This window comes from Galeopterus variegatus, unplaced genomic scaffold, assembly GCF_000696425.1.
Source record: "Galeopterus variegatus unplaced genomic scaffold, G_variegatus-3.0.2 Scaffold3289, whole genome shotgun sequence".
In the NCBI taxonomy this organism is placed as follows: domain Eukaryota; kingdom Metazoa; phylum Chordata; class Mammalia; order Dermoptera; family Cynocephalidae; genus Galeopterus; species Galeopterus variegatus.
The window spans coordinates 58,293-73,679 of NW_007729400.1; the positions used below are offsets into that span (position 1 = coordinate 58,293).

Below are 15,387 nucleotides of genomic sequence, written 5' to 3' on the forward strand. Positions count from 1 at the left end.
GTTTGAGTAATTGCTCTGTGTCAGGCACTATGTGAAGTATTGACATACAATGAAAATTTAGATATAATCCTTGTCCTTTAGGAAACAATTTTAAATACATTAAAATAAACTCAAACTGTGTTTTTAAAGCACACTAATTCCTTCATGCCTTATATTACAGTAGTAATGAAGTACAATTAATGCATCTAAAATTCTGGGATTTTCATTGTGTTCACAAATGGTTTCTGCATTTCACACTTTTCTTCAACCTGCTGAAATCCTGTACTACTTAGCTATTGCTACAATAATGATTTATAATAAAAAGTGTCAATTTATCAGTAGCTTAAGGTTTGGCTGATCTATGCTTTGCTTAGCTAGTAGCTAGTAGCTAGTAGCTCATCTGGACTTGGCTCCAGATAATAAACCAATTTTAAACATGCTCCATGTGTCTCATTCTGCAACCCAAGCTGAAGGCGTAGTGGATACTTAGTTCTTTTTTTCTAGAGGGGTTGACAGACATGCCAAGAGGGACAAGCCAAATTGTGATACAGTATTTTAAGCCTTTGCCTACATCACATCAGATAATATTCCATTGGCCAACACCAAACACACATCCAAGTACAAATTCATCAATCAAAGAAATATACATCAACTACTTTGAGGCCCTGGTAATAGGATGGAAGAATATTTATACTAAAGAAAAGTTAGAAATGCAACCAATGATTCAATATACCACAATATCCCTTCTTGGTATTGCCCTGTTCTGTAAACAATGTCTGGTCACTCTTTTGAACATTAGCAATGACGTCGAAGTTTCACCTTTACGCCCTGAGGTTGTTTATATCTATTGCGGTACTTGTATTTTCACTATGTTGTATTAATCTTTACAGTATTGTTACTGTAAGCGTTTCCCCTATGTTGTGAAGGTCGTGACATGATCACATCCTCACATGGGGCCCAGGGCTTTTATTTTGGTATAGGGTTTATAAAGTATTCAAAACACAAAGAATATTTCAACTAGAAAAATGAGACTATAACTTTTTACAAAAAATGCATTTATTTGTTGAATGTTATTTCATTTGCTGCCCTACTGTATTAGTCCGTTTTTGTTGCTAATAACAAAATATATACATCTGGGTGATTTATAAAGAAAACAAAATATATTGCTTACAGTTTCTGAGGCTGGGAAGTCCCAAGTGCATCTGGTGGTAGCACCAGTGACCCAGGGATCTCACATTGTCAGATGGTGGAAGCTGAGAGAGCAAAGAGAGAGAAAGACAGACTCTCTTCTTTTAAAGCCCTCAGAACCACATCCCTGACCACCGTTTTTTTTTTATTTTTATTTTGTCAATATACAATGTAGTTGATTATTATGTCCCATCACCATTCACTACTGCACAGTCCTACAATCCAATCACCTCTTCAAGGCTCCACCTTTCAATTACCATAATAGGATTTCCCACCCTCTTAACAGGCATGGTGGGGGTTAAGTTTCTAATACACAAAATTTAGGGGACACAGTTCAAGCTTCAATGAGTTTTGGAGGGACATAATTCAATCCACTACATTTGGCCCCTGGCACCACAAAACTCATGTCCTTTTCACAAGCAAATACATTCATTTCATTACCAAAGTCATGACTTGTTTCAACTCAAAAATTCAAGGTTCGAAGTCACATCTGTGAAATCAATATAAGTTATCTACTTCCAAGGTACAATGGTGGGACAAACAAAGGGTACATATTCTCATTCCAAAAGGGAGACATAGGCCAGCAGGAAGGTGTAACTGTACTCAAACATGTCCAAAACCCAGCATCGCAAGCATCAAATCTCAAAGCTTCTGAATCAGGTACTTTTACTCCATGTTCAACCTTCTGTGCAAGCTTGTGGGGAGGTTGCATCCCCAAGTCCTTGGACAGCTCTGCTCCTATATCTTTCCTGGTCTCAGGCCACACTTCAGCTCTCCCCAGCTGGGATTCCACTCTGGTAGCTCCACAAATCTGCGGTTGCTGTGGCGGTCCTGCTCTCACGGCTCCACTAGACATGGCATTGTTGGGGTTTCACTGCTGCAACTCCGAAACCACATTTCCACTTGGCAATGATCTCATGAAGGTTGTCTGGGGTGAGTCCGCCTCTGCAACAGATCTCTTTCTGGGCCAGACTTTTCCATACATCCTCTGAAATCGCAGTGGAGGCTCCCAAGCCATCCCAGCTCTGGCATTCTGCAACCCTGTACACCTAATACCACGTGGACTCTGCCAACGCTTCTGGATTGTATTTTCCAAAACTGTGGATCCAGCCACATCTGGGGCCAGTTTAGCCACAGCTGGAGCAGCCAAAGCAGCTGGGGTGCTGGTGTGGGGACCCCAAGTTGGCCTTGGGCAGCAAGCCCGTGGAGGGCACCTCAGGCTTTTTCTCCAAGACCATTTTGTTTCCCTAGGTCTTTGAGTCTGAAATGGAAGGGTAGGCCCCAGAGGCTTCTGCAATGCCATCTGGGTCTTTTCCCCTTCTCTTGATAATCCCTTCCCTTTGCACTAATCTTAGCTAAGGGTCTCTGAGCTGCACCATTACATGCTCTCTGCTTCTCTACCACATAGGACTTGCCCAATTTTCTGTATTCATCTGTTTTTGTTGCCCGTAATGAAATGCCTAAAATTGGGTGATTCATAGAGAAAACAAAATTTATTGCTTACAGTTTGAGGCTGGTAAGTCCAAAGTCCATTTGGTGGGGACGACAGTGACCCAAGGGTCTCACGTTGCAAGATGGTGGAAGCAGAGAGAGAGAGAGAGACAGACTTTCCTCTCTGTTCTTTTAAAGCCCTCAGAACCATGCCCACAACCACCAATTTTAATCCATTCCCTACTGTAAGGTCCTCCAATACAAACACCTCTTCAAGGCTCTGCCTTTCAATTACCATAATAGGATTTCCCACCCTCTTAACAGTCACATTGGGGGCTAACTTTCCAATAAACAGAAATTGGGGGACACAATTTAAGCTTCAGTGAGTTTGGGGGGAACATAATTCAATCCAGTACAACTGCTAACATTGATAGTAACAGCATTTGATATCACTTTATAGAAAATTATTATGAATATTGATTTTTTTTGAGACAAAATCTGTGTAATATTAATTTACTATTCCTTTCTATTACATTAAAGAAATACATACATGTTAATATGCTTCCATATAATAATAGTAGTTGGTAAATATTTTCAAAAAGGTATGAAACAAAACATTACAAGATTTTTCAGAACATTTATTATAAGATTTATAGCTACAATAACAGTTTTTCTACCTTTAAAAATATCTGCTAAATTTAAAAGCATTTATTGAAATATTTGCTATATATCCCACATAAGACAAAGGAAATATTTTACTAGAAATATTTAATAGCACCCTCTCATTGTTTTCTCATGCCCCTTTTGTTAAGTTGCACACTAAAGTGCAAACTTAAAATGAACTATAACTCTTTTTTGTCTGGAGACTTTAAATAGAGGTGAATTAGTGCAATGGACATTGAACTGTCAGCCAGAAATTTGTGTGTGTGATTTTTCAAAACGGAAATTTTTCTAACAACACAGAAAAGTAATTTATAAAAAGAAATAATCACCTAAGACTTTGTACAAATCCGTCAAAGTCAGTGGTTGTGCAAGCCCTTCTATATATCAGTTTGAATGTCTAAGATATAAAAGCACAGTAAACAGGTGACCACGTAGGTCCTCCCTGCAAAGTTTAAAATGACTAAAGAAATAAACCATCTAACATCTGTGTGACACTAAAATCATACAAGTATTGTGCCTGGTGTTCTGGCATGTCATTTATCTAAATTCCTTATATATTGATAAGATACAATTGATACCTATCAAAAACCACCTTTTAAATATTAAAGATCTAGAATCTTTAGTAAGTGTCAAAATAATATCAAACACAGAGGCTCCAATTTTGGCAAGCTCGTGACCTGCTAAAACTGCTTTTCAATGTTCCTATGTAAGCCACATTAGAGTAGTATTTACCAGGCCTCCTATGGGCTATTATATAAAATAGATCAGATCCTTCTCAAGTTTTACCTCCAAGGCTGTAGAATCATGCAGCCCCTTTTTACTGAATGAAACAGTTCTTTCCGGCATTTCTGAGGGCATGGACATTTTAGGATGATATTTTTACTGAATGAAACAGTTCTTTCCGGCATTTCTGAGGGCATGGACATTTTAGGATGGTATTTCTCCAAGTACACAGTTGTCTGCTGGTAAAAGACCCACCTTGCTTTTGTCTTGTGAACTGTACCACATCTTCATATTTCATTCCACCTTCAATTAACGCTAGGACATCCAGCATTGGAGCTCTCCCAAGAACTGGAGCATGGGGAACCACAATGCAAAAACCGGGATCTTCATGAAATTTCTTTCTTTCTTTTTTTTTTACAAGTTTTGCCCACATATAAACAATCTGGCTGGATAGTGGTGCACCATCACCAAAAGGCCAGTGCAGAACCTCCGTGTCTTCTTTCTCCAAAATGACAGGGTCGTAAGTCAATTCACATACTCTTACTATAGTGGTGACTCCGTCCTTCTGAAGTTCCTGTAAGAATATGTTGGGCATTGGTTAGGTTGTGCATAACATGAAATCTCATATTCCTGTCTACAGTCTCTACAGGAACAGGGCAGTTCATTCCAGCTATGTTGATGTAATTAAATTTTTTAAAAACACAGAAAGAATTTAAAATAACAGACTTCTACTACAAAATAGTCCAGTTGAATACAAAGTTAGGAGTAATAGGAAATGAAATGAACCTCCAAACAAAAAGCATCACTGTTTCAATCAAGTAATACTGAGTCAACAGATAATAAGTGCACTCAGCTTTACCCAATCCTGGTCCTGTATAATGTTTGGCCATTGAGTTCAGCTATTCATTGTCCCAGTTATTCATTCTCCTGGGAACTTCTCAAATATTAATGACTTTCTGGAGTTCATGAGTCCGTGTAGAGGTTGGCCAGGGTCTGGCAGTAATCTCCACCGTCCCTCAGAAAGTCCATAAATGTGTGACCAAGTACACTGGGGAACTGAAGGATATGTTCACTCATTGGTGAATGTACCCAAATCAGATAGCTGGTCTCGATGCAGATATGTCACTACCCAATGCTCAGCTCTGGAGGAAGCAGGCCCATTACCACCTGGGCCCCACACATGCCTTATGTGGCTTGCTTTTGTCACAAACAATTTCTCTCTGTCTTTTCTTCTCACAGTGAATGGAAAAGAACAATCCAGGCCACCAGTCAAGATCAGGTTATCCAGCTTCCAGTCAAGATGGTGGAATAGACAGTCCCCAGCATCACTCTCTCCTACAAATCAACCAATTTACAACTATTAAAAAGTGAGGGCAGCCAAGCTTGGGCTGCTAAAGCTCAGGGGAAGAGGAGGAGACTCCTACGGAGTTCATGAAGGCAGGAGAAGCCACAATGAGAGATAGAAAGAACCACTCCAACCGTTTTGAGCCCCAGCTGCTTCAAGGCTGGAGCTGGTGAGCACATGGAGCAGGAGCTGGCAAAAGCTGAGCTGTGCCCTTCGGATGAAGTTGCTTGGAGGCTTCAGGGGAGAAGGGGGCCTTGGTGGCCCCCAGGCCAGCAAGACCACTAATAGGGTTCCCCTGGACCCACATAGGAACAAGGAGCCACAACAACTGAAAAAAAGGAGCCACTCAGAGGCCGGCGAGTCATCACAAGGGACTGGCACACGGCCCATCCCATGGGATGTGTTTGGAGTGCAGGCAGTGGGGGATACGGGCCACGAGGCGTATATTGGGGCACAGCAAAGACTGCTGATCTGCCCCCCAATCTGTGCAGGACCACTCAGTGGAGACCAGTCAGGAATATAGAACAGCATGGGGTGCAGTTTGCTGAAAAACCTCAGGCCCAGACTAGAGTTTCTATACAACCCATGTGTACCAGATCTCATTAGAGCCAGAAGTACCTATAAAGTCAAAAATTAAACCCTGAGCTGCACAAAAAGCCTTCCCCAGGGCATCAGCAGCAACGTGGAAATTTAGCTCAGCCACTGAGCTCAAGTGCTGTTTCCTGCAGGAGAATCCACCATTTTGGAAGTAAGCCAAGGACAACAAATTAGCTCCAGTGCAGAGTTTAAGTGTTAGGAAGAGCAAATAATCTAACACAGAACTGGAAGAAAAAAGAAAATACCCACAGACCAGAAACAGTGTTTGATATGAACTAGTAAAGGTCTCACATCATCAAAGAACACCTATAAAAACCAGAAGGATCAGAAATCCCCTGGACTACCAAGCAAGGGAGGGGAGCAGGCTGGGGACCTCATCTACATCCCCCTGACACCTGCAAAGAGCCCAGCGATGACCGCCGAGCCACTGCAGGAAGTGCCCCAGGCTCTCCTGAGTCAGGGTGGTAGGGGTCCAAGGGCCTTGGCCGTACCCTCCCCCAACACCCATAACCAGCCCAGCAATTACCAAGACACCATTGGAAGCCCCGTGGTCTCCCATGCAGGAATGAGGGGGTGCCACAGGCCTCAACCCCACTCCTCCTCCTTCTTTCTCCTCCCACCCTATTTTCTACCCCCTTCCCATTTCCCCCTCCCCCCAACTGCTCCACCACAACATCATAGAATGTAAAAAAATAATATTAATAAATACTTTAAAAAGGTCAGGGGATCCTGGCCAAGATGGGACTAAGAAGGGCAGGGCAGGGGTAATGCAGCAGCCAGGTGCATCACAAAGGGCTGGTAGCCATCCACATGCCAGAGCTATTTATTTCTATGAAAATGTTCAGTAAATTACTTCACAAGTCTTCCCACATGATGACTGTTAAATGGCTATTCCCTTTCTTCCTATAAACAACTAACAAAGGTGATATTAGAGGTTGCCTGGAGTTAACATTAAGATTTAATCATTTAACAATGGACTCATTGTCTGTGATACTGATCACTCCTTTGGCACAGCTCTTAGGTGGGTGTCCGGCTCCAGGTGGGTGTAGAAATCATTCACAGTGGTTTCTTCATTTGCTACAAGACTGATGTGTTTTAAGTCCTGCCTCTCCAGGCATTTCAAATCAAATTCCCTACATAAATCAAATTGCCTACATACAACTAGGCACAATCTAGTTTCTAGGACTTAAAAATAAAAAATATTAAAAAGAAAGAAAAAGAAAAGAATGGAAACAAGTGAACCAGTCTAGGGAGCTCTAAATCTCCTCAATCCCAGTGCACCCAAAATTCAAAAGTTCTTTACTTCTATTCAGGATAAGAAGTTAGGGTGGCTTTGGGAAAAGAGTTGTGACTCTCATAAGTGGGGTAGGAAAAGAGAATGCAAATGACCAGTGCATTTTCCTAAAAATTTAAAGGTCCAAATGACTTTTTCCACCATCTAAACAACAGGGGATAATAAGGAAGCTAGTGCGGAAAAAAGGGTTGTGGAAAGGGAGCATATAAAGATATGTATGTGTAAAATGATAACATACTTATCTTCTTTGTTTGGATAAGAAAAATGATGTATATGTATATGACTATAGTCATTTTCTTTATTCAAGAACTCACTCATTAATCTACCCTCCCCCAGGCAGAGCATTAATCCATTCATGAGGGATCTGCCCCCATGACTCAATGAGTTTCCAACACTGCCACATTGGGAATCAAATTTCCACATGAGTTTTGGAGGGGACAACACATCCAAACTCCATCAGTAGGTATGCTTCAGAAGCAATTTTTATCTTTCCTCTTCACTGCAATATGAGGCAAGTCTTAAATGGATTTTCGACATTGGTTTGTACAGCTGAATTTTTATGTTAACATGGTCTTAACCATACCAGACAGAGGCTCCCTTGGTCCTCGGGAGAGACAGCCATGCACAATACTTTGTCTCTCAGTCTGATGAAATAAAATGAGGTTAAGGCAGGGGATCAGGAGGCCAAGTTGCTACCACCAGCTTAGTTACTAACAGATGCACTGAATGACTTGGCAACTTTCCCCCAAATCTCAGTTTCCCCATATGCACAGTAAGGAGCTTGAATTAGATGGTTGCCGAAGACCCTTCTGATGCCAGCTTTGCATGATTCTATGGCTCTTGATAATGTCCATGATGAAGTCCACAAAGGCCTCCCTCTTAAATGCCTCGTGGAGAATTAATACTTTATCACTCTTTCAATTACTATCCTCTCTAGTTTTTCTTTGGAAGGAGCAAGAAAAAAAGGAGAATAAGAATTGATAATTCTTGCTATCCCTGAATATAATAATAATATTGGAGAAGAGTGTATATGGAGGCTATATATCCACATATTTAAAACTTATGCTTCATTTTTTCCATGTGGGGGCTGTCTTTACAAGATGCAGAGATGTGGAATCGCCAGACTCTACACCCCAGAGTCAAGGTTAATAGCAGAGTTCCCTGCCCTCTGACCCTGCTCACCTGTTTTCCATAAGCTTTCCTTCATCCGCCTTTCGTGAGCTGAAAAAATGGGCATTTCATAGCTTCATGTAACCACAGCTTCTGACTAATGGCCAGCATTTCCTTAACTCTTATGTTAGATTCCTAGTGCTGCTATCACAAATAATCATAAACTGGGTGGCTTAAAATAACAGGATTTTATTTTCTTACATTTGTGGAGTCCACAAGTCCAATGTCAAAATGTTGGCAGGGTCACAGTCCCTCCTACTGCTCTAGGGGAGAATCCGCCCTTGCCTCTTCCAGCTTCAGGTGGCTCCAGGAGTTGCTTGGCTTCGGGCTGCACATCTCAGACCTGTGCCTCTGTCTCCTTATGGCCTTCTCCCCTCTATGTCTGAGTCTCAGATATCCCTCTACCTTTCTCTTATAAAGATACCTGTCATGGGATTTAGGGCCTAAATCCAGGATGATCTCATCTCAAGATCCTTAATGTCACCTCTCCCAGGGTGACAGAGACAAAAAGGATTACTCAAAGCCCATTTTTCCAGAGCAGTGAGAGGCCCAGAAGGGGTTAATCCCAGGAGCAATTTCTTTAAGCGATGAGAATTCCTAGGAGTAATCCCGAATAAGGTTTTCTCTCATTTTTTATTGTCTAGGAAAGAAAGTTAAAGAAAAGGAACACAGGTGGTTACAAAAAGAGTAAGACTATCATCATGGCAACTCTTAGTTCCCTAAGAAACTTAAAGAAACAGCCGGAGGTGAGATGTGGAACATTCCCCAATAATTAAGCTTGAAGTTTTTAGCTCACATACTGTCAAATCATTAGGTTTAGCTGCACCGAGGACGACTGCCCTTAGAGCCAGCATTTTTACTGTGTTACAACTTTTTTTAATCTACAACAGAGACCTTAGTCCTGGGAAAGTTTTCTGTTTTTCCCAAGCTTAGCATTTCTACATGCAATACGAAAAAGTCAGGTGATTCCTTAAAGTAAAGGGCTTTGGCCTTGCTAAAACTATAAGGCTGTAGCTCCACTGAGCTATAAGTTAGGCCCTGTGAATTACATTTGCTTTATTAATGTTGGTCTCCCCTACACTTAACATCAGCAAAGACTCTTTTCCAAATAGGGTCACATTTATAGGTTCTGGGAGATAGGACAGAAATACCCCCTTTGGGGGGCCACCATTTAACCCACTATAGTTCTGGATGCCACCACCTGTGCTCAGCCAGGCCTAAGGAGATCACTGGGTGTACAAAGGCATAGATGAGGGCAAAAGTAACTTAGGGAAGAAACACAGTGTGCAGAGAAGGAGCGGGAGATGGATGTGGAGAAGGAGGGGAATATTTAGTGCAGAGAGCTGTAGCAGTTGACACACCAGGGGCCAGGGCCATGGCACAGAAGCCCAAATCAAGATACTCATTGTCAACGGCATACATGTATTGAGTTTCTACTCTGTGAGGTCCTATAAGAGAGGCTGATGGAGTTTGGATGCGTTGTCCCTCCAAAACTCATGTGGAAACTTGATCCCCAATGTGGCAGTGTTGGAAACTGATTGAGTCATGGAGGCAGATCCCTCATGAATGGATTAATGCTCTCCATGGGGGAGGAGGGGATTAGTGAGTGAGTTCTTGCTCTATTAGTTCCCATGAGAGCTGGTTGTTTATAGGACCCTGGCACCTTCTCTCTCTCTCTTGCTTCTCTCTCTTGCTTCCTCTCGCCATGTAATCTGCTTGTAACTGCCAGCTGCCTGCCACTTTTCCGCCATGAGTAGAAGCAGCCTGAGGCCTGTGTCAGATGCAGCTGTCCCAGAATTGTAAGCCAAATAAACCTCTTTCCTTTATAAATTACCCAGTCTCAGGTATTTCTGTTATAGCAACACAAAATGGACTAAAACAGAAGGCAAGATGTTTGAGCCAATGCTGAAGCCCAGGGTTTGCAGACTGGGGACAGGAATAACTAAGGGGAAGGAGCCTTTTTGTGATAATAACTCAGGGAGCTCAGGATACGAAGCATGCTGGGACCTTGGTAACAACACAATGGTGAAAGCTGGCAGGAAACTAGGATGGGTCTGGACGGTGGCTGGTCTCAAATCCAAAATACAGTGCAGCCAAGGATAAAACAAGCAAGGCAGGCCAGATACTGGATTAATCACTGATAAATAACATCATTAGTAGTATTAGTAGCTACCATTCACTGAGTGCTTACTGTGTATCAGGAGGCTCTGTGCTAAACATCCATACTGGCATTATCTCATTTAAGTCTCACAACAGTTCTTCAGACAGGCAAGGAGAGTTATTTTTGAAGAATTCAAGAGTCAGAGAGGTTCAAGAACTTACCTAAATCTCACAGCCAGTTGGCGCCTGGGCTGGTATTCAAATTCTGGGTTATATGAGTTTAGAGTCCCTCACGTTAGTCTCTGACCGAACATGTGGGTGGAGATCTGCTCATGTCTGTCAGGGCCCAGCCAGTGCCTAGGAGTACAGGAAGACACTGAGTCAGCCCCTGGGAGAGGGGCAACATCAAAAACTAGGGTCTCAGTCAAAGAAGCAAGGCAGGGGTGTGGGTTAGAGCCTCAAGCTGGGAATTAGCCAAGGAAGCCACCAGCCCACTGGGCAGGGACTAAGGCAGAAGCCAGTCCTGTAGACTCAGGTATGGGCTAGCCTGGGAAATAGCAAGGGCTGTGCATAGGGGCTTGCATGGGCCCAGCCCTTGCTCCTTATGCGTGGAATAGTGGTGTAAACAAGACATATTTTCTTGCAAAAAATGTAGCCCAGTGATTGCGTGTGAAGAGACTGTCTCTCTTCTAGGAATTTCCTAAAGTAGCTGGTGGGTTATTTTGGTTCTTCTTGCTTCCAGCCAAGACCAGCTTAAGAGCAGGTTGGAGGCAAGAGAATGGGCTGGGGGTGGGTAACAGTGCACCCAGCCCTGAGAAGTTAGAGAAAGTGGAGGAGATGAGGTGACAGCTGACAGGCACAAGTATGTTTGTGTCTGTGCACGTGTGGGTGTGCATATGTGTGTACATTTATGTGTATGCATGTGTGTACATGTGTGTTCATTGGGGGATGGAGGGAGATGGAGACTTGGTTCTCTTTTTTGGTAACCCGGGTAGGGGTAAGGGACTCTAACTGCAATTTCTCCCAAGTTTCCCTCTGGTTTCTAGATCCTACCATCTCAGAGCCTTTCTCTTTCCTCTGTAAAAACTTAAGGCATGTGCAAGTTCAGAGAATATCTCAAAACGAACTTATTAGCACTTTAGTTGTATAAATAAGTATTTTAATTTTTGTGGCGCACATTAAAGTTGGCGGGTGGGAGACTGTCAGATTTCTTATTTGTCATGAAATATGCTCTTAATAGTCAGTCTTATTAAACTTAAATGAAATGCCTGTATGAGGCCTTATTTTAGTATATGCTGAACTTACTGCAGCTTTTTTTTATCTCAAGCAGGAACTAGAGTCATTCTAAATCATCATCAGATTAACTATTTGTGTTCCCTCTCACCAATGTTCCCCTCCTTTCCTGTTCTGCCTCTTTACCACCCTCTCCACAAATCTCATGTTTTATGGAGAAATAATCGGCTCTCCTGGCTCGGCAGAGGACACCCTTCATGCACTGGAAGGGAGATCCAGTCATGGGGCAGTACAATCCCCTGAAGCCCCAGGGAATCCAGGGGAAGCGTCTCCTCAGAGGATGCTTTTCCTGAACGAGAGTCCTGGGCATTAGGAAGCAGAGCGCGTGCCCTCTGGAGTGCAGCCTTTTCAGAGGGACGTCTGATTTGCTCCCTCAGTCAGCTTCTCTCGGCAGAAGGGCAGTGACAAGGTAATGCCTTATCTCAAGTTCCTTCAGATGTGCTTGGCAGGAAAGCAGCTGGCCAGCTTTTTAAGACCTTATCTTTCTTGCTTTTTGGAGGTCGAGTGGAAAATTTCCAATGCAGAGATGTGAGTTGGCCGAAACCATAGTGTCAAATACAATGCAATGTTATTTCAAAGTCGGGACGAGATTTTACAAGAGTTTTGCCCATAACCTTCTAAGGAGCAGGAAGCAAGAAAGCTCAGAGGTGCCAATCTCCTAAGTGTGGACAAGTTCCCCTCCCCTCACTTAGGGAAAATGAGTTGGACTTTTACTAGAAGAAAAGGGAAGGGGTGATAAAGTGGTGTGTCGTGGGATGTGCAGAGGACAGATTTCTTATGGTGAGATACCTCACATCTCGCTTGGACCATGCCCAAGGCTCTGGACCCATCACATGAGCCCCCATCTCAAGCAGGTAAAAGGAAAGACCGCCAGCAAAGACCTTTGGCGTCTCTACCCGCCTCCACCCGTCAGAACAGCCTGGGCCTGCAGCCTCCTTTTCTTCAGTCCTGCCGCCTTTGTTGCTACCGCCCTCCTCCAGGGGTGGCGCTGAAGCTGGACCCTTGGTCAGGGCTGTCAGCTCTGGGTCCATCGATGGCCAATGGTATAGGGGCCAAGCAGATGTGAAGAAGCTTTACGTTTTCCTAGGGAAATAGCTTAGCAATAAGTACTATGGACACCGGAACTCCTCATCTACAACTCTTTCTTGAAAAGGAGGGGGATTCTCCCAGTAGTCGGGGGGAAGGAGGATAGAGAAAGTCTCACACCACCATCCCTGCCCTGTCCCTCGTGGGTAAGTAAACTAAGGCCAGGAGTGGTGAAGCCACTTTCCCATAGCGACACAGCATTAGCACAGAATGCAGACCATTCTGCACAGCTCCTGGTTCAGAACTTAGTAGCTCTATGACATTATGGGACACTGACCTTTCCTCTCAGTCTTCCTCAGTTCAGCATTTCCTAATCCCTTCTCAACACACCTGGGTTCTCTTTAGGCATATGAGCCATAAGGTGCATCTTGGGGATTGGACGAAGCGTCCACTGTGAGAGCTGAACTGGGTTTGCGCCCTACGTCCACCACTCACTGACCAGTGACCTTGGTCAAGTGAGGTCACCTTTCTAGGTCTCAGTTTTCTTATCTTTTTAAAAGCAGGATAACAGCATCTCCCTCACAGGATTAAATGAGAAATGCATGTGAAATTCCTGACCCCTGGTAGGTGCTCAATAAATACCACTTCCTTCTTTTCTTCCACCATGACAAATGTAATCCATGAAGGAACAGGATTCTGGATTGTGTTTGGCATCATTTAGATATTGCCATTACACAAACAATGATGTCTGAGCCTGGACTTGGCATTACTTTTTTGTAAACTGAAGTTGTCATTAAACTAAAAGCAGCACCATATGTCAAGTTCAGCTATTTCAACACCAGGGATAGAAATGCTTGTCAGTTAAGGACCCAGCCCCCATCACAAGGAGCTGAGCAGGAACGTGCCCGGGCACTGCCACACGGCAAACCAGGGGTTCTGTGTGAGTCCAGCTGTGCTCTGGGAATGTGATGGTTTCTGTTCTTCTCTGACCTGGCTCAGAGGGGCCAGAGCCCAAAGCACAACTGTGGCATACCCTCCGAGGGCCGCGCAGGTGGCCAGCTGCCAGAATGTACCTGAGTCCCAGTTCTTCTCAGCCTCGCGCCACAGCTCTGTGCCAGGTGCCTGGGCAACCTCATAGCCTGCATTTCTTCTAATCTTTCATTCATGCATCAAACATTCATAAGTGTGCCCTTTAAGGTTTATTTTGAAAAAATCCATACCTGCCCCACATTCAAATTCTGCTCTTTGGAGGAAGCCACTTTCAACCCTTTTAGTTTTTGTTTTTGTTTTTTCAGAATCTAGTTTTATACTTTTGAATAATATACATATGTTCTACATGTTGATTTTTTAATTTTTGAAAATTGAAATATAATATTTCTATTGGCATCTTATCATGGAAGATGGGGATTTAACAAATCACCACCACCATCCTCCCGCTGACATACACAACTGTCCTTATATTTTAATTTAACATCCTTGTATTTTAATTATAGCACAATTTTGAAAAGAGTAATGTTCAATCTCTGTGTTATTATAAACACTGAGTTAAACATATGTACGTAGGTATGTAAGCAGATAGATAAATGTGCATGAGGGTACTTTAAAAAGTTCATAGAAAAATAGAATTAAAAGACAATAGAAATTTTTTCATGAACTTTTTGAAGTACCCTCATGTGTTTGTGTGTATTTATACACATGTGTGTGTATATGTGTATACATATATATACACATATATATACATAACATAAATATACACATTCCAAGCTTAATCATGTAGTATACTATGATTATGTTTAGTTTCTCATTCACCTGCTTATTTTTCCTGGAACTAATGACTGCCTTTAGCTGTGTTCAATCACTAAACCTCTGACAGATGCGAGCATCTACTCTCAGCAGGCCCAGGGCAAGACTAGAAATGGAAGCTCTCATACCCTGTCTATATAGTCGAAAGTTATAAATGAAGCCAGTAAACTGTTATATACTTTGTTATGACCTTCTCCTGCCTTGAAAAATACATCAAAATAAAACTATGTGTAAAGTAACCTGTTCATGACGCATAACTAAACAATAATGCAAATTCGTAATTAGTTTTATTTTCTGTCCAAGAGCAGCGGAGGTGGCCACCATGCCCAGGGTTGGAGGAGGGGGGTGGAAAGGGTTTCTCCTCACTTGCTGCTCTGCTTGAGTGGATTCCCACGTGTCCTCTTCCAACGCTTGGGAAATCTACAGGGTCAATGTCTGCTTTCTCTTTTTCCTTCCCCTGGCAGCATGGCTGCTCGCCCCCCGCCCCCCGCCCGGCTCCCTCCAGCACTCCCTCCATCCGTGACACCGTGGGAAGCACCGAGCAAGCCCAGCGGCCATAAGGTTACCTCTCACACCACCCAGTCTGAGTCTGGCCATATCTTCTCACAGATGCCCCAGCTCCCCCTCTCCACGCCCACACCACCACCCCCACGCCACCACCCCCACCGCTATCACCTATTAAGCAAAAAAAAAAAAAAAAAAAAAAAAAAAAAAAAAAAAAAAAAAAAAAAAAAAAAAAAAAAAAAAAAAAAAAAAAAAAAAAAAAAAAAAAAAA

At 43.0% G+C, this 15,387-nt stretch overlaps 1 pseudogene; it reads right to left on the minus strand.

The window, feature by feature from the left end:
- Window positions 1-4,043: 4,043 nt before the first annotated feature.
- On the minus strand, window positions 4,044-12,814 carry LOC103600277 (annotated as a pseudogene).
- Between the last annotated feature and the right edge of the window lie 2,573 nt (window positions 12,815-15,387).